At 45.6% G+C, this 19,219-nt stretch overlaps 1 protein-coding gene across 11 annotated transcripts in view; it reads left to right on the plus strand.

The window, feature by feature from the left end:
• The window catches only part of LOC135915644 (uncharacterized), an 89,242-nt gene extending 71,704 nt beyond the window's left edge, over positions 1-17,538 (plus strand). For 4 of the 11 annotated variants that reach the window (XM_070524101.1, XM_070524087.1, XM_070524090.1 and 1 more), the window contains 11 exons: positions 434-534; positions 4,335-4,456; positions 6,510-6,571; positions 7,758-7,879; positions 8,902-9,021; positions 9,645-9,740; positions 12,012-12,073; positions 12,182-12,305; positions 13,202-13,324; positions 15,301-15,361; positions 17,181-17,538. The gene's annotated coding sequence lies outside the window, so the exon portion shown is untranslated. Of the gene's footprint in view, positions 1-433; positions 535-4,334; positions 4,457-6,509; positions 6,572-7,757; positions 7,880-8,901; positions 9,069-9,555; positions 9,741-12,011; positions 12,074-12,181; positions 12,306-13,201; positions 13,325-15,300; positions 15,371-17,180 lie in introns of those variants that run through there. The other 7 variants (XM_070524093.1, XM_070524092.1, XM_070524091.1 and 4 more) reach the window with 7 other exon arrangements.
• Positions 17,539-19,219: the final 1,681 nt, after the last annotated feature.

The raw sequence follows: 19,219 nt of genomic DNA on the forward strand, positions 1-19,219 counted from the left end.
AGCAGAGCCCTTACCTTTGACTCGTGTTCGTATTTGTATTTGATATGTATTTTTTCGTCAATCTGCAACATCAAAAAAAAACCGTCCGCATAGCAGTGATGCTGTCTTTCTGTCGCAAGCAGAACTGTTTATCCAAGAATCTCCTTTTGAAAAGTTTTCATAGTTCTCGCTGAGAGACAACTTCAATACAATTTGCGAAAGCAGCCGGCTGTTGGGGAGACAGCACTGCAAAGATTGTTTATTCGCGTTTCACCGAAATGCATTCGCGCAGAAAGGGACACAAGTAGAATAAAAAAAACATCTCGTTCCATACTTAAATCTTGTTTGTGCGTCTTCTTTTCAGTACCAAGAATTTCGTTGTAAAGTTTCACTCGTTCTGCGCGTTGTGAATTGGAGCGCTCGCACTCTACACAAGCCCATGCTTTCTTCGCAGCGCGGTCTACTGTGGCATCCACCTGCACGGAGAAGGTGTGCTCATTGCCTAAACTGAGGATTTGAGGAGCAAAGTCATGGCAGCCCTGTGTCCCACGATTGGTGAGAACTGCCCCCAAACGTTGTTCGATTCTTAAAATTCTGCCAGTGAACGCGCCACTTGACGTGCCTTTTCCTGTTAGAAACGATCGCGCGAAAAAAAAAAATTGGAGAACGCTTAAGCTTCGCCTTCAAGAGTGGAACGCGAGAGCGTTCCCGTCGACCCGCCAAGGGGTGTAAGACAATGGCTACGGCACAGCGACTACAGCCGCGTTTACATGAATGCGACAGTGTCGCATCGCATCGCATTTCTAGCGCATCACATTCATGTAAACAGCAGTAATGCGATAGAAAGGCGCATCGCATTAATGCGCCAGGCGAGGGTAGATTTACGGGCGCGAGTCGACTCTCGCGGAGCATGTAAACGCAGGATCGTCGCATTAGGAATGATGGGAAGGAATTGCCAAACAACATGGCGGCGGTCCCGGCTGCCCGCTTCGAATTGAATTTGGCATTGCTTTTGTAAAATGCACTTCGTTCGCAGAAGATGAATGTGTAAACGGCTTTCGCTTAGTCTCAGGCGGCTTCGACGACAGGGTATTATGGATAACCTTGTGGTGTTTTCGAGATCGCTTCTCGTTTCGAACCAGGCGATGCCTAATGAAAGAAACATTCGAGATGTCAGCGCTACCTATCGCTATAGTCGGAAAGTAGCCGCAACGACGCATAATGGCCTCCGAGATCCGAAGATCTCGCTGGCCAGCTAAAGCTGCAAAAAACGTGCGCTGCTTCGCGTCCGCTACACTATAGCGTATAGCGTACGCTATAAGTTGCGTACGCTAAACTAAAACTGTCTATTTCTCGGCACTCAACCACCAACGTGCACTCGGCCCACAACCGGAAACCAGTTGCACCGGAAGTCGGTTGCACTTCACTTATACGACACCATGTGGCGCTACGTTTTTGCGAGAGTTCAGGCGCTACATGTAAACGGCGTCGCATCACCTTTCCCAAATGCGCTTGGAAATGCGATGCGTCACTGTCGCATTCATGTAAACGGGGCTTACGCGCCCCGCATCGGACGCGGTGAGCGTCGAGCAACGCAGCGTTCGGCGCGGCAACGAAACGTGCGCCTGAGCAAGCGACGCACGCCTGAGCCTTAGAAACAGCTCGTTTCTAAGGCAACACGCATTCACTAGAGACGCTTTTGTACCGCTTTGAAGCATCGAACTCGTGGCTGAGTGGTGGTGTCTCCGTCTCACACTCTGGAGACCCTGGTTCAATTCCCACCCAGTCCATCTTGCAAGTTGTTTTTTATTCATGAAATGCCTGCTGGGATTTATCGCTCACGGCCAACGCCGCTGACGCCGACACCAACACCTACGCCGAAGACACCGGCTTTTATGCGACACGAGCTCCTTAACGCTATCGCGTTAAAAGTCAGTTTCAAGCCGGGGCCCAAAATTTACCGCATGACCAGTTGTAAGTTGATGTCGAGAAGCTTAGGCGAGATATAGTTTTCGCTGCTAGTAGCAGGTGAACTTCGCGATCCCGCCTTTCTGCACACTTGAGAGCTGCTTTGTATTGCAATCCATAGTGAATTGAACGCCCCTTTTATAGCTCGGGGCCGCTAAAAATTGGGATTTTATTGTTAACGATAAAGTAGCAGTCTCTCCTGTCCTCGCCACACGGATGTAACATTGTTTAGGAATGTTATTTTCGTTTAATGAAATCGAATCCTCTTGTTAAACAAAGGTTTCTGTTTCTCAATGTTGCATCCCTCCTCACATCGCCGCGCTTCAGTCGCCGCTCCCATATAACCCCTTTGCTGATGCACACAGTCATTGGTTCTGGACAGCTTCTCGTCCGAAGCTTCGCGACCTATTAATAATAATAATAAACATATTTGGGGTTTTACGAGCCAAAACCACTTTCTGATTATGAGGCACGCCGTAGTGGAGGACTCCGGAAATTTTGACCACCTGGGGTTCTTTAACGTGCACCTAAATCTAAGCACACGGGTGTTTTCGCATTTCGCCCCCATCGAAATGCGGCCGCTGTGGCCGGGATTCGATCCCGCGACCTCGTGCTCAGCAGCCCAACACCATAGCCACTGAGCAATTTCGGTCGACCTTGGTGAGTTTATACTACATCACCACATCACATCATTTTTAAGACCCGTTTTGGGGCGTTACACTAGGGGTGGGGTTTACAAAATGCAGGCGGTAACAGCGGTCGAAAATGTTCATCGGCAGGTTATGGTGACCGCAATGTTGCAAGACCAATTTTACGGAGCGTCTGTTCTCGCCACTGCTAAATAAACCCTGCCACGGACTCGGCGTATTGCTAACGTATTGCATGTATTTTTTGAAGAAATTGTCAGAAATCATTCTTCTCATCAAATGTTTCGTATTATATGGCGACCATGGTGAGCATATACTACATCAAGCGGCGATCGCAATGTTGCAAGAATTTTTTTTCTGAGTGCCTTCTTGCTCCACGAAGAGTATCGTTGCGTGTTAAAAAAATCCGTGCCGTAGACTCACGCATTGCTCAGGTATTGCAGGTATTTATTGAACAAATTCCGTCACAAATCGTTCCTCTCTTCAAACGTTTCGTATTACAGGACGACCTTCGTGAGTACTCGTATACTACATGACGCGGCGATCGTAATGTTGCAAGACCAATTTTTTTTCTTAGATTTTCTTCTCGCTCCGCAATGACTATAGTTACCTGCCGACACTTTACAAACGCGAGGACGAAGTGAACCTGCAATTTATTTTCGAAGCCTGCCACCACTCATTTTCGGGCGTTACGAATGGTTAGCTAGGCTAGGTCACGTTAGCTTAGGTTACCGCTAGCGCTTCATTATGTGTTAGCGGTTTGTGGAATCTGAGAATGCTGAAGATTCCAGTAAATGGTCGTTGCGCTTTTGTGAGAAGCAAATGGCCCGGTGAGTTCGTGTCGTACATGCAATGGGGCATCTGCATGTACTCCTCTCATTACTCGCTTGCTCTCGATTCATTCGGAAAACATCGTTCCAGCCAGTTTTGAAGCTGGAAGTATTATTAACGCAGGCGACTTACCAATAGCAACTAACCCCCGTATTCGGAAATGCAATTTAAGTCGAAGCCCATCCTTGACTTAATCGACGCCTGGCGTTAACGTGCCTAAAGACGCTCACTGCGTTTCCCTCGGCGCGTTCACGGTAGGCGTCACTTAGATCAAGTCAAGCATATGCTTCTACTTACATTGCATTTCTGAAAACGGTGGTAACGTCAAGAACAATCGAGATGCGCTGCGGTTGAAGAACGCACACTTTCGAAAACAATGTGCGCACTTATTCTCTTCAAAGATAATGTTCCACTAAATACAACACTTACACTAAAATGTCCCACTTCATGCAACTTGTTCGGAACAAAATTACGATGTTCCTCTTGACTTACGTGGAATGGGATGAGGAGCGTTTGCACAGTTTAACAGTTCCAAAGATTCTCGCCGAGGGGAGATCCAGCGCTCACGGACATTTCGTTCCAGTGTGGTTCCGACGTGAGGTTAGGTTGGGTTAGGGACATATGGTAACTTCAGTGTACCAGAACGTGAAGCATCCGGCAGGTCACGATACGCGGAAGAATAGGAGTGCAGGAAAGTGCAGTAGTGAAATATAGGCCGTGGTATTACTTCGATAAACACCACGTCTTGAAAAGAGCTCAGGATCTGATCTGAAACTCAAAAGGGACACATTCGAGAAGCTTCGGTAGCCTCAGGTAAGCTTACTCAGCAGAGAAATATGAGTTTGTTCTTACGACATTATTGGAAATAGCAATTTTTGTGACAGTGCACCACTGGTCTCTTATTAACAGGGTTGAGTGGCGTACTGGGAACACCCAGGGCAACCAAGGCACGGAACCTGCTGCATGAAATGTGGCAAGCTACTCCAACGGATTTGATAGACCCTGCATAGCTGTGGTACTCTTCATCGTAGGTAATCACAATGGTGCATGTATAAGATGCACCTGCCTTTGTTGTTTCTTATCTCGCGTCGGATCTAGTCATTCAAGTGATTTGATACACCGATACACCGAAGCGTATTCGCACTGACACGGACACATGTAGAACAATGACAAAAATCTCATTCCATATACTTGAGTCTGTATTTGTGCACCTTCCTTTCAATACCGAGAATTCGTTCTAAAGTTTTACACTTTCCACGCATCGGGAATTGGAGCGCGGTCTACTGTGGCATCAGCCTACACGGTGAAGGTGTGCTTACTGCCTAATTTAGGATTTGAGGAGCAAGGTCATGGCGGCGATGGGCCACAGCATGGGTAAGAACTGTTCGCAAATGTTGTTCGATTCGTAAAATGCTGAAAGACAACGCGTTCTACTTGATGTGCCTTTTCCTGTTGGAAAATATCACCCGCAAGAATGTCGCAAACGTTTCAAGCAGGGCACAGAATTTCCCTTGTGGCCAGTTATAAGTTGATGTCGAGAAGTTGAGGTGAGATATAGTGGTCGCTCCTACATAATTGCCGACGATAAGAAAAGACGTCAGAGGCGGCGTGCTTGTCTTTATGACGTTTTTTGTCATTTCTGTTCATTTTCGCACCCTTTCTGGACTAGATGGTGTTGGGCTGCTTGTGTTGTATTGAGCCGACATTTTGACGCGAAGGAAAGCAGATGGGAAATCTCTGTTGAAAATAATCGCCACCCCATGCAGTGCCAACGCAAATAGGTTTATGTCGTTCTTGTGGTACTTCTGCTTTTTTGTTGTTGCCGTCTTTTTGTACCCCTAAAGCTGATTATACCTGCAAGCGAAAGAAATTGTTAGGAGAGGAAAGCACGGCAGATTCTCAGTAGGAAACGGTATGCCTTTGAATGTTACTGTGAGCTGAAGAACGCAGAACGTGGTCACTAATAAAAATAATACGCCTGCCGAATTGTGTAAAGTTTAGAAGCAGTTTTTCCAACAATTACAGTTCTGATTCACCGAGATTGAAGCACATATCGGGGCTACGCTCAGCGAATAGCTCAATTTTTCCGGATCTTTGAGGGTTTGTTGGGTTTGAGGGTTTCGCCGATGTGAGCCACGAGAGACAGAAATTAATCAAGACTGAAATTACAGGCGCTGCGGCTCCAGTCGGTCGCGCTGCCTCGGAAGTACTTTTAGCGAAGACCTTGCTGTCCATCTTGCAAGAGAATAGCAACTTAAGCATCAGTTACGCCATTTCAGTGGAAATAATGGCGAGAATGCAGAAAATAATAGCATAGTCCAGCCAGTTGTGATATTTTTTTCTTTTGATGCAGCAAGGAATGTAGTATGTGACAGGCGAGATCAGTAAATTGTGCTTTTGGTGGTATGGGCGTGTCGGCATTACTTGTAATGCAGTCATTTTCATGAATAGTGAGCGATATATATAAACGGCTCAATTACAACTTTGTACGATCTATGAGAACGCCACTCTTGCTGTAGCTTCTCACCACATAGCTACTTGTCAGGCTACAATATCGACCAAATGAAGCGGCCAAAACTAGCGATAGGTATCCGATCGTGGTGTAAAGACAAGATTGTGGAGAGCAACACTGACGATAGCTGTGGATTTGAACGAATTGCTGGGCGCTTCTAGCAACCTATTCGTTTTACTACAGAAACAAGGCATTTGGAGGAATATTGTTACAGTGACGATATATAAATAACGCTTCTTATTTTACTGTACAACTCTATGGTGAACAGTTCCATTTTTCATTTTACACCTTGTGTGTAGTAGCAGCTCAACTTCACGATCCCGCCTTTCTGCTCACTTAAGATCATGTAGCTACTGGCCGCTAAATATTTGGCATTTATTATTAACGATAAAGTAATAATTGTCTCTGCTGTCCTGGCTGCACGGATGTAATATTCTTTAGGAATTTTATTTTGTTTTAATGAAAACCAACTGTCTCTTGTCAAACAACGGTTTAAGTTTCTCAGTGTTTGTTCCCTCCTCACATCGCCGCACTTCAGTCGCTGCTCCTATATAACCCATTTGCTTATGCAGGTGGTCATTGGTTCTGAACCAGCTCTCACCCGAAGCCTCGCGACCTATTTGGATCGACCTCGGTGAGTTTACACTACACCAAGCGGCGATCTCGATATCAAGACCCATTTTTCAGAGAGTGTGTTGTCGCCACTGCTAAAAATTCTGTGCCACAAACTCGCGTATTGGTCATGTATGACATGTATTTCTTAAACAAATTCCGTCAGAAATCGTTCCTCTCATCAAATGTTCCGTATTATAAGACCACCTTGGTTAGTATATACAACATCAAGCGGCGATCGCAATGTTGCAGGACCAACATTTTTTTTTTTTTTCCGGAGAGTGTCTTCTCACTCCACGAAGACTTTCATTACGTGCCGACACTTTACAAACGCGAGGACTAGAAATGAACCTATTAGTTTTAGAGGCCTGCAACCTATTAGCTATTAGTTTTAGAGGCCTGCCACCACTCACCTTTTGCTCGTTAGAGACGGTTAGCTAGGTTATGCGCTGGAGTTTGTAGAGTATGACAACGCTGAAGATTCCCGTAAAAGCCCCTGCGCTTCTACAAGAAGCAAATGTGGTGCTGAATGCGTGTCGTCACATGCAATGGCACATCTGCATGTACTCCACTCATTACTCTCTTGCGCTCTATTCATTCGTAGAAGAATGTTCCCGCCATTTCAGAAGAAGAAATTCACACCGAGAACAATCGATATGTGCTGCCATATTCCAAACTATGTGCGCGCTTATTCTCTTTATACGTAATGCTCCACTAAATGTAACATTTCTACTAAAATGTCCCACTTCATGCGACTTGTTCAGAACAAAATTAAGATGTGCCTCTTGACTTGCGTGGAGCGTTTGCACAGTTAAGCAGTGGCAAGAATTTCCACCGAAGGGAGAGCCAGCGCTCACGGACATTTCGTTCCAGTGTAGTTCAATGTGAGGTTAGGTTAGGTTAGCTTGGGTTAGGGACATATGTTCCCCTCAGTGTATCAGAACATGAAGCATCTGGCAGTGTACGAAACACGAAAGAATAGGGGTGCAGGAAAGTGCAGAAGATAAAATGGGCCGTGGTATTACTTCGATAAACACCACGTCTTGAAAAGAGCTCGGGATCTGATCCGAAACGCAAAACGAACAAATTCGAGAAGCTTCGGTAGTCTCAGGCGAGCTTACTCGGCAGAGAACTAGGCGTTTGTTGTTGCGACATTGTTAGAAATAGCAATTTTTGTGACAGTACGCCCCCGGTCTGTTATTACACAGGGTTTAGTAGCGTATCTGGGAACACCCAGGACAACCAAGGCACGGAACCTGCTGCAAGAAATGCGGCAAGCAGTTCGACGGGTTCGATGGACACTGCATAGCAGTGATACTCTTCATCGTAGGTAATCACAATGGTGCATGTATCAGTTGCACCTGCATTTATTGTTTCTTAGCTCGCTTCGTATGTAGTCATTGAAGTGATTTGGCTGTGTTCATGCGGTCTACTCGAGCACTCGTCGTGTTTGCGTTACTTGTTTTTTGATATGTCATATCAACCTCTGATCCTCTAACCTAAACTAGCCTAACACAAAAAAGTTAGCTCTCATCGTGCTCTTGTGTTTTTATATGTGTACTAGAGCTCGATGACGGCCTGTGGACCAATGTTTACCCGCGAGCCAAACTAAACTCCGCTTGCGCCTCCGTTTTCTTTCCGCTACACTAGTTTTTATGGTGATCCACTAACCTAATAAAGTGAGCTCGTGTTTTGTATTTGCGCTTGCTAGCATATCCAGATGCCTATATGAACCACTTAAGTCCACAAAACTATTAAACCCGTATCATGTGCTTGTCTTATTTGCATTACACTAGTATTCCATAACATCGGTGACTACATTCATCCGCCAAATTATAACTTAATTAGGGTACCTCTCTCATGCACTTGTGTTTCCAATATGCAATGATTCGCGCATCTCACAATGACCACTTTACCTCAGGGAACTTGTTTTAGACGGCTTTCTATTTTCTTAATTCTAGACGTTCTGATAGCGCCCAATTTAGTGTTAACAACAAAATTCTTATTAGGTATGAGCTTCTGAGATGTCCAAGAATAGCGTCCAAGCGGCCATACGGGACCAGTAGGCCAAAGATAACGCAAATTCGAGCTGCGCCCCCCATTCCACTGCTAGCTCACCAGCCGTCCTTCAGCGGCAAAACAATCAGCTTCAAATTTCTTTTTCGTCGTGTTTTTGATGTGGAAGTGAATGTGGAACCACCGACAGAAGTGACAGAAATCTACACCATTCACATCATTCAACGCGCTCACTTCGCACGATGACCACGAGCACCCAATTTCACCCTAGTGATGAAACTTTTTTTCCTGAAAGTGCAGGCCTCTGACCTGAACAACGTTGTTCTTCTTTTGCAGACTGTGCACCCGTCGAGGCGAACTTCGTGAATACGCTGTGACAGCCATTCGCGTGCGGCCCCGTAAAGTCCTCGTCAGCGATAAACGTGACGATCAGGACGTTCCTCTTGCAATCTGAGGGTGAGCACGCCTCGAATGGAGTGCGTGTTGTGAAGCTTTACTTGGACGTAAGCACACGTGTAATCCCTCTCGATCGCGAAGGGCGTCTCCTCTCCCGCGCGAGAGGCTATCTTTACGTGTCAGTATAGCGTGTCAACAAAGCAGTATCTGCTGCGAGGAGTAACAATGCCCGAAGAATCACTATTCAGGGTCGATGCCAAGCAAAGCCCTCACCTTTGACTCTTATTCGATATGTATTTTTTCGTCAACCTGCAGCATCAAAAAAAAAAGGAAACCGTCCACATTGCAGTGATGCTGTTTTTCTGTCGCAAGCATAACTGTTTGTGCAAGAATCTCCTTTTGAAAAGTTTCATAGTTCTGGCTGAGAGACAACTTCAATATAATTTGCGAAAGCAGCCGGCTGTTGAGAGGCAGCATTGAAAATATTGTTTTTTCGTTACACCGAAATGCATTAGCGCAGACACGAACACAAGCAGAATAAAAAAGAATATCTCGTTCCATACTTGAGTCTGTGTTTGTGCGTCTTCTTTTCAGTACCAAGAATTCGTTCTAAGGTTTTACTCGTTCTACGCGTTGTGAATTGGACCGCTCGCACTTTACATCAGCACATGCTTTCGTCGCAGCGCGGTCTACTGTGGCATCCACCTACACAGAGAAGGTGTGCTTATTGCCTAAACTGAGCAGGCGAGGAGCAATGGCGGCGATGGGCCACAGCATGGGTAAGAAATGCTCGCAAACGTTGTTCGATTCGTAAAATGCTGAAAATCAACGCGTTCTAGTTGACGTGCCTTCTCTTGTTGGAAAATGTCACCCGAAAAAATGTCGCAAACCGTTTCAAGCAGGGCACAGAATTTCCCTCGTGACCAGTTATAAGTTGATTTCGAGAAGTTTAGGTGAGATGTAGTGGTCGCTGCTACTTAATTGACCTAAGACGGCAGAGGCTGTGTTTGTCTTTGACAATTTTTTTTTCATTTTTGTTCATTTTCATTCCTTTTCTGGACTACATGGTGTTAGGCTGCTTGTGTTGTATTCATCCGACATTTTGACGCGAAGGATAGCAGATGGGAAATCCCGGATGAAAATAATCGCCACCCCATGCAGTGCCAACACAGATAGGTTTCTGTCATTGCTGTCGTGCTTGTTCTTTTTTTTTTTAGTAGTAGTTGTGAATGCCATCGTCTTGTACCCCTAAAGCTGATTATACCTGCAAGCGAAAGAAATTGTTAGGAGAGGAAACTACAGCCAAATCTCTCTAAGAAAACCATTGAAAAAAGAACCAACTGCAGCCTTTAATGATGCTGAAAGAATAGCACGGCTGCGTGAGAATAGGGTTCGTTCTAAACAGCTCCCCTTTGAATGTAATTGAGATCTGAAGAACGAACAATGTAATGTGGCCGCTGATAAAAAAGAAATCCTGCAGGCTTACGTGTATGGTTTAGAAGCAGTTTTTCCAACAATTGCAGTTCTTATTTAGCGAGATTGAAGCACGTATCGAGGCTACGCTCAGCGAATAGATCGTCAATTTTTGCGGATGTTTAAGGGTGTTTAGGGTTTGAGGGTTTCGCCGATGTGAACTACGAGACAAATTAAAAATCAAGATTGAAAATATACGCACTCTGGTTCCAGTTGGTCGCACTGCCTGAGATGTACCTTTAGCGAAGACCTTGCCGTCCATCCTGCGAGAGAATAGCAAGTTTAAGCATCAGTCACGCTATTTCAGTTAAAATAACGGCGAGAACGCAGGAAATAAAAGCACCATCCAGCCATTCGTGATTTTTTTTTTCTTCTGGTGCAGCTAGGAGTGTCGTATGATATGCGTGATCAGTAAATTGGCGCTTTTGGTGGTACGGACACGTTGGCATTACTGTAATGCAGTCGTTTTCGTGAATCATCATCATCATAACCATCATCATCAGCCTGTTTTATGTCCACTGCAGGACAAAGGCCTCTCCCTGCGACCTTCAGTTACTTACCCCTGCCCTGCTGAATAGTGCGCGATATTGGTGAACGGCTAAATTACAACTTTATACGATCTATGCGAACGCCACTCCTGCTGTAGCTTCCCGCCTTACGGCTGCTTGTGCGCCACAACATCGACACGTTCTCACTGGCCTAATTTTTTTTAACAAATCAAGCGGCCAAAACAAGCGAGAGGTTTCGGAAACGTGTTGTAGACAATATTGTAGGAAATAAGACCGGCGATTAGCTGTCGATTCGAACAAATTTCCGAGCGCTTCTAGCAACCCAATTGTTTTGCTACAGCAACAAGCCACTTGGAGACATACTGTTGCATAGACGATATACAAGTAACGGTTCTTATTTGAGCATGCGATTCCATGGTGTACTGCGCCATTTTTAATTTATAGACCCTTGTGTCTGCGCCGTGAAAGTACTCCTCCTCTGAGCGTATAATAGACAACTCCAAGTGTGCTGAATTCCAAAGGCACATTAACGCATAGTTTCCTGATCTCAGTGGATCAGTAGAGTTCTTATAGTGCTCTTAGACGTTTTTTTTTTTTTACTTTCGAATACTACAAAATAGCGATGAAGTATGGACATAAGTCGAGTTAGCAGACAAAACCGTCTTCTTTTGATGCTAGTATGGTTTAAATTTATAAAAAAATAGCCTGCAGTGCTCCGAATTTTTTCTGTAGGGCTCTTGGTATAGAAAAACTTGCAGCAGGTGTACTTCACGATCACGCTTTTCTGCAGACTTACGAGCTGCATTCTAATGCAATCAATAAAGGCTTCAACGCCCCTTTTATAGCTAGTGGCCGCTAAAAAAATTGTATCTCTTGTTAACGATAAATTAAGGGTTGTCTCTCCAGTCCTCACCACATGGATGTCACGTTGTTTAGGAATTTTATTTTCGTTTAATGAAATCGAACTGTCTCCTGTTAAACAAAGGTATTTGTTTCTCCAATGTTTGTTCCCTCGTCACATCGCCGCACCTCAGTCGCTGCTCCCATATAACCCATTTTCTTATGCAGGTGGTCATTGGTTCTGGACCACCTCTCACCCGAAACCTCGCGACCTATTTGGATCGACCTCGGTGAGTTTATACTACATCAAGCGGCGATCTCGATGTCAAGACCCATTTTTTCGGAGAGTGTGTCATCGCCACTGCTTTTATTAAACGCCACGGGTCTTTTATTAACAGGATTCAGAAGCGTATACTCGGATCGCCCTGGACAACCGAAACACGGTACCTTCATGGTGCACTGTGACAAGCACATCGACGGCTTAGATGGACACTGCAATAGCTGTGATACTCTTCATCGTAGGTAATCACAGTGGTGCATGTACTAGATGCGCCTGCATTTATTGTTTCTTAGCTCGCTTCGGATGTAGACATTCAAGTGATTTGGGTGTGTTCATGCGGTCTACTCGAGCGCTCGTTGTGTTAGCGTTACTTGCTTTTCGATATTCCATAAGAACCTCAGCGGCTAAACCTAACCTTGCCTAACCAAAAAGAAGTTAGCTCTCCTCGGGCTGCTGCGTATATATATGCGTACTACAGCTCGATGGTGGCCTGTGCGCCAATTTTACCCGCAAACCAAACTAAACTCCTCTTGTGTCTCCCTTTTGTTTGCGCAATACTAGTTTTTATGGTGATCCACTAACCTAATAAAGTGAGCTTGTGTTTTTGTATTTGCGCTTCATAGCATATACAGATGCCTATATGAAGCGCTTAAATACGCAAAACTATTGAACCCGTATCGTTTCCTTGTCCTGTTTGCATTACAGTAGTATTCCGAAGCGTCAATGACTGCATTCATCTGCTCAGACATAATAATTAGGTTAGCCTGTCTCTTGCACTTGTGTTTGTGATATACTATCATTCGCGCATGTATTATCGACCACTTAAACCCAGGAACATGTTTAAAACATTTTTTTTTATTCTAGAGTTTCTGATAGCGCCTAATTTAGTGGTAACAGCAAAACGCTTATTAGGTACGGGGTTCTGAAATGTCCGAGAATAGTGGTCTACGCGGCCATACGGGGCCAGTAGCTCGAAGACAACGCAAATTCGAGCTGTGCCTCTGATTCTTATTCTAGCTCAACAGCCGTCTTTTCAGTGGCAGGACAACCAGCTTCAGATTTCCTTTTCGTCAAGTTTTTGATGTGGAAGTGGATACCGCGTGTACGCCACCCAAATCCACGATACGTTCTTGCGCAGCCTCGAGGAGGGACGCAAGCGGACACTGTCACTTACGCTGTGGCAGTCGATCGCATGCATCGCCGTGGCGTGTGGTGCACTACCCCTCGCTTATTCATCACCGATTCCGTGGTGTCACCAGAGGTTAGTATTTACTACTACGCTAATTACTAGAATTTACTAGAATTGGCCATCGTGACACCCCTTTTACAGGACGCGATTTCGTCTCGTCGATTAACTATCTTCATGTGCCTACGGTGTTCTAACGTAAGGAAATAGAACATTTACAATATGTCTTAGACCTGAATTCTGCCAGCAGAAGCAACGACTTTGGTTTTGAGTATCACACACACAAAAATAACGCTGGCATCAGAATATATAGGCATTCTCAGTCTCCTATTGGAGGAAGACTCGAATCGTGTCCTTGTCTTATTCACCCCACACAAGTCTTCCAGTATCTCAAATCTTCCTACTTTGACTTGCTACTATCGCATAACCTAACCAAACGTAATGTAATTTAGCGCTTTATTCCGCGATCGCGGCATTGCGATATTAGGGAGAAACAAATGAATCGTGACAGCGTGCAAGCGAGGAAGTCGCTTCAACAATCTTCCCATCCCGACCGGAAAATGTTATTTTCGTATCATTTGGGCGAAAGCAGTTTGGCGACACTGCATACATTGTGCATATATTGCACAGCTAGTGTTGCTCGCTGGTGCGAAGCAATTCGTCTTGTGATCCGAGGGTATGGCAATCTCTACCTGGTCCTCATCAAACGCTGGGTTCGAATTACTAAAATAATGGGGGTTGCAGTTTTCGTGCGAGCGAGCGTGAGACGATGTTGCTCAATGTTAAGCACCAGGCAATGACTATTGAGATTGTGGTGGACGTTTTGAGCTTCTGGCAACGACACTAAAGCTGTCTTGGGCCTTCCATTTTTGGTGAAGCAGCCTACAAATAGGACACATCATACTGTATTCGTTTTGCGTTGAGCTTATGTTAAAAATCGAGTCTTGGGTGTGGTGTCACCCTTGCCTCAGGGCGCCCTGTCGTGTAAGATAACCGCATCGAATGTTCGTTGACGGGAAAATTTATTGGTTGTTTTGTATACCGTAGAATTATTAGGTTAAGCAGTCAGCTCTGACGTGAATGAGAGGCCGTTCTATGTTTAGAACGGGCAAGCAGTGGTCGAGCTGCCGTCGCTGCTTGCACTGATACGAAATGATCCGGCTTATTGAGTTCGTTTGGGAGTCGTTACAGTCCACCCTATCATTATAACGTGTTGTTCGGCATTCAGCTGTGCAGACGTGTTAAATCGGGTGCCTAGTAGCAAGGTAACTAGTAACAACATTTTTCATTCATTTTGATCCATAGTGAGATATAGCACCGTGGTTACTACTTATTTAATTGAGAAAGAAAACAGAAAAAAAAGCGCTCACATGAAACGCACACGAAGACAGGAAAGAGGGTGGTCGCACCTCGTGGTGAATAGTTCTTGTCACCACTATGCGCCACGTGATGCGAGGCATGTTATGAAAGAGGCGCAATACGTCCTCAAGTCCCGCTACAAAACAACTGTTATTAGAGCTGCCAAATTGTTACCTTTGCAAATTGCAGTTTGCTACCTATGGTACCAAACTATGCTTTGACACCAGTTTAGCAATTTTCGGTTGGCTAAGTGTTCGGTTCCATATGCATTCCAATGATGTCACCTCAATTGTTATATGCAGAGATCGTTCCTAACTACGACCGATTCTAACAAAAAGAAACAAAAAAGGAACTTCAACCGCGGCATGCGATGACGCCAGGAAATCGGTAACGAATTCGACTCATCGATAAACAAAACCTGACCTGCGTTTGAATGAAGCAAAAAGAATCGAAATCTGAGCGCGCCTCGAAGAAACAAGAGCGGTTAAAAGAGCACACCAACTGCCGCAGTAGCGCGTGTGGCATTGCGTGAGGGACGAGGGGGGGGGGGGGGGCGAATCACCGCGATGTCGTGTCACCTTCGCTGTCGCTCTCCCAAGCCTGTGTGTATTGCGGGTTTACATGATATACACTTGAACTTGGATGTCGTAGCTGCTCATCGCTCAATTCAATGTATTTTTTCTTCCTTGCAGTAATTCGCTGTGCCGCTTTGGATGTCGGAGTTTCTGCATCGCATTCCAGTTCGGGAACTTCGTGAGTAAGGTTTACCGCGTAGTTTCGGCATTTCTTTGTTTCGAGATACTTATCCCAAAACTCAGTGCAACTACGCCCGGTGCAGCTTCATTTGGCCGAACTGTCGCACGAGGGCTTTTACGGCGAGCGCAGATGTGGGCATGGTCACCTAAGTCTTAGCGGCGCTTGTAATGCTGAAGGTTGGAGCAGCGCGCAAATCATTTTTCTCTACACTTCCTTCACGTGTGTACTGCAAGTTTCTCTAGTGGTATCGCTGAAGAGGGCGTCAAATTTGGAATTATCTGGGACGAAACCACTCAGTAATGCCCGCGAACTTGGTAGTTAAATATCCTTGATGCAAATTTATGCAAATTGGCACGTTTCTGCAAAATTTGAGCGTTACCAGCTAGCGGATTAGCAAGAATAGTCACGTCCACCCGGCGAAGTTATGGATGCGTCATCGTGTACCACATGTACCCCATGCTCATACATGCTTGAGTGTGGGTAGCGTGCACAGCGTGCCGATCGATGTTCTGGGCTTTTACTTGAGAAGCCCCCAATCTGATTTTGGCGCGAACTGTAGAGGGGGATTATTTTTTACCACCTCGAGTTTTTTTTTTTACTCTAGCGCTCACCTGAATCGGAGTAGTAGAGGTGCGTTCTTGCATTTCAACCCCCAGCGAAATGCTGTCGCTGCGACCGGGAGAGACCTCGTGACCTGGAAACATTATTAAGGAAACACGGGAACTCTGAAAATATTTGGCAGTCATAAAGCTTTGGCATTGCACAAAAGCAATGGCTTCATACATTTCGCTCGTTGGACAAACGTTATAATCTATCTATAATGTGCGACAATGCATGTATAACCTTTTCTTACGCGTAGAAAATTGAAACAAGCCGAACGTACATCTAGCACATGGAAGATTTTCACTGTGAACAAAATTTCTGCGTGAACAGATTTTCGATTTGGAACGCGTTCCCAGTTTCAAGTGGCCGTCAACTCTGCTTATTAGCGAGCTTGCGAAATTAATTCAAGAACATGAAAATTTAGTTTGAAAGCATCGGAATTTGAAGTTTTTTGTCTTTTTTTACACTTGTAATGCATATTTTTTTTAGTTTGATATTCAGACGGAATATTCTAAAGCAAATTTACCGCTCGGAAACATTTCGAGTTCACATTTTCGGGCGACTCCACGCCGAAATATACGCCTACCCGAAGGCACTGTCAGTTTCTGCCACGATGTTTACGACAAAAGCGGGAACACGTTTATGCGCACTTTGGTTATAGCCGGAACTTCAACCTCTCATATTTCGCACCTCAAGACGTCAGAGCCGATTCGCTGGAGGTTTTCGCCAAAGGCATGCTTATGCAGTAAATCTTCGTACTCTTAGCCGTGCTCTCTACGATGCAAATTGTCATTCCTTTTTTCGTCTGCTTGTATTGAAACCATTGCAATCATTGTGCGACAAACTTTTTTAAAACAAGTGTTTCGTGCGTTGTTTCAGTACCTCTCCTTCCAAAATACAGCTTAGGAGATGAAGTCATCTCGTATGGCCATAGATATATCCATACATATATATATGACCAGGGTTAAACAAGAGAGATAAGCCACGACAGCTGCCAGGGCTGTGTTCCTATTGCATCATGGTAACACTGCGACCCCAAGTGGAGGCAAAAGACTCCATGAATAGTTTACTAGTGCAGCTTTAAATTGGAAGTTGGTCCGGCCCCGGAGTAATGGTGCAGTCTATTTTGACAGATTTAAACAATTCTGAGGTTTCCGAAAGACGCGGTCTACAGCTGATCAAATTTTCTGATCATCTATGCTTTTATTTGCAGGTTTCCAGCAGGAGATAAACGGGTGGTCCATTTGCCATTGCCTGCTTTGGCGTCTACTATCACGTCGGGGGCAGTGCTTTCGCTGCATCTCGTAGTGAGACTTCCAATGACCCAATGGCTCTTGGGCCTGCCTCTGCTTCAATAGGTGCCGAGTGCGAGTGCCAGAGCCGGACATGCATCGGTCTGCATGTAGCACGCATGATAATCCATTCCCGATGACCCTCAGCTCGTCTTGGGACAAACACCTGGCTCCAGCAAATAAATGTGCGCTGATCACCGGCGCTGCCGTACTAACAGATCACAAGTGATCTATGGCAAGTGTAGTGGCACAATAAACACGACCGTCGCATGAAGCGTTCTTATTTGAGGGCAGCAGACAATTGTGCGTCGGATGGCTTTCCAAGCAAACCGCGAATGGTTTATTGCTGCTTCCATACGCCTGTCGCTGGTACAGACACCAAAATTGCTACGTGTATTCCCGTCGCATCTTATCTCTTTAACAGCGAAGCAACCAACCTGTACCCTCTTTCCCAATGCAATTGCCGTGTTCGTGGGCAAAACTAAGAAAGAGCTGCGGCTGAGACCATAGCCGCGGCGCTGGTTATAAAACAAGAAGACGGGATAGGCAGGGAAGTCCATGTCGTTACCGACTCGCAACAGGCCTGGCGTAACTTTACGAACGGACGAACACCGCTGCTGGCGGCTCAGATTCTAGGCCCGAGGCTGCAAGAATACCATCAAATCACGTGGACGCCGGGTCACGCTGGTCTGGAGGGGAACGAAAGGGCGACAATGCTGACATCTTCAGTGCTGAGCTTTTTGTGAGGCGGAGGATAAATCCTGCGGTTGAGTCGCTGGATCTCGAGTCGGTCGCAGTAATTGGATGGCAGGGGCACGAAGGTAAAGGGTGGGGATTGATGAGACGATTGGCCTTGCCCCGCTCGGTTGATTAGCGCTCGAGCTAGGGCGTGTAGCTCTCCGACTTATACAGACCAACACATTTCCAAACCTACACAGATACAGTAAAATGTTCCCACATACATATCGCGGCATCTGCCCCTGGCGCGGCGACACACGCCCTACACTCTTTCACATCTCGTGGGGGTGCGAGGGCAAACCTCAACACTTAAAGACTCCTAGCACGTCATTTGAGCGGTGGGAGGTACAGCTGACCGGCGATACCCTGGCGGGACAAGAATCTCTCGTCCAGCAAGTACGTCGAGCAGCCATGGCCAGTGGAGTCCTGGAATGAGGACACCACCCACTCGACCTCAAGAGCAACCACCTCGATGGTCCGAATAAATGTTTTCTCTCTCTCTCTCTCTCTCTCTCTCTCTCTCTCTCTCTCGTGTTTGTGCTTCAGCAGTTAGAGCTGAGCGTGGACCAACCCGCTGCGCAGGTGAAGCAAGCTGCAAGCACTCGGCTTCTAATATTACATGTAATCAAGATGCATTGTTTGGTGACGGGAATGTAGGCGCAATGGCCAAACAGCGTCAAGACACATGATAATGAATGGTGTAATATGTTTGAAATGATCAAATTCAGTTGTAAACGCAAATAATGGGTTGTAAGGAGGCCCTTTGATACACCCTTTGGGTGTATATACACCCTTTGGGTGTATATTTGCCACACCAATATACACCCTTTGGGGTGTATATTTGCCACACCAATAATCGTCTGTCTTGCTTGCGTTTCCTTTCTTGAAAACTCTACACTCTCTACTTGTCCTGTCGAGAATGCTCCGTCATGCTGACGAGACGGATTACGATTATTTTGTGGCTAGGCCACTGACTAATGGATTGTGTCGGAGTCGCTAAAAGCCATGAGGTAGCGTTCTCGTCTGCAGCTTCACTGCCTTTAGTGCGACTGTGGCCAGGCACCCAACAAAGGATGATTTGTTCATCCATATAATCGGAGCATAGCAATGCATCTAGGTCCTTTAATACTTTGTTCTTTTTCGTAAACTAATTAGGGCTTGGACTACACTCAGTTAGTCCACAATATCCCTAGTGAGATTTGTTTAATGTGTTTAACTGCAC

The sequence above is a fragment of the Dermacentor albipictus genome, chromosome 8 (assembly GCF_038994185.2).
Source record: "Dermacentor albipictus isolate Rhodes 1998 colony chromosome 8, USDA_Dalb.pri_finalv2, whole genome shotgun sequence".
NCBI lineage: Eukaryota > Metazoa > Arthropoda > Arachnida > Ixodida > Ixodidae > Dermacentor > Dermacentor albipictus.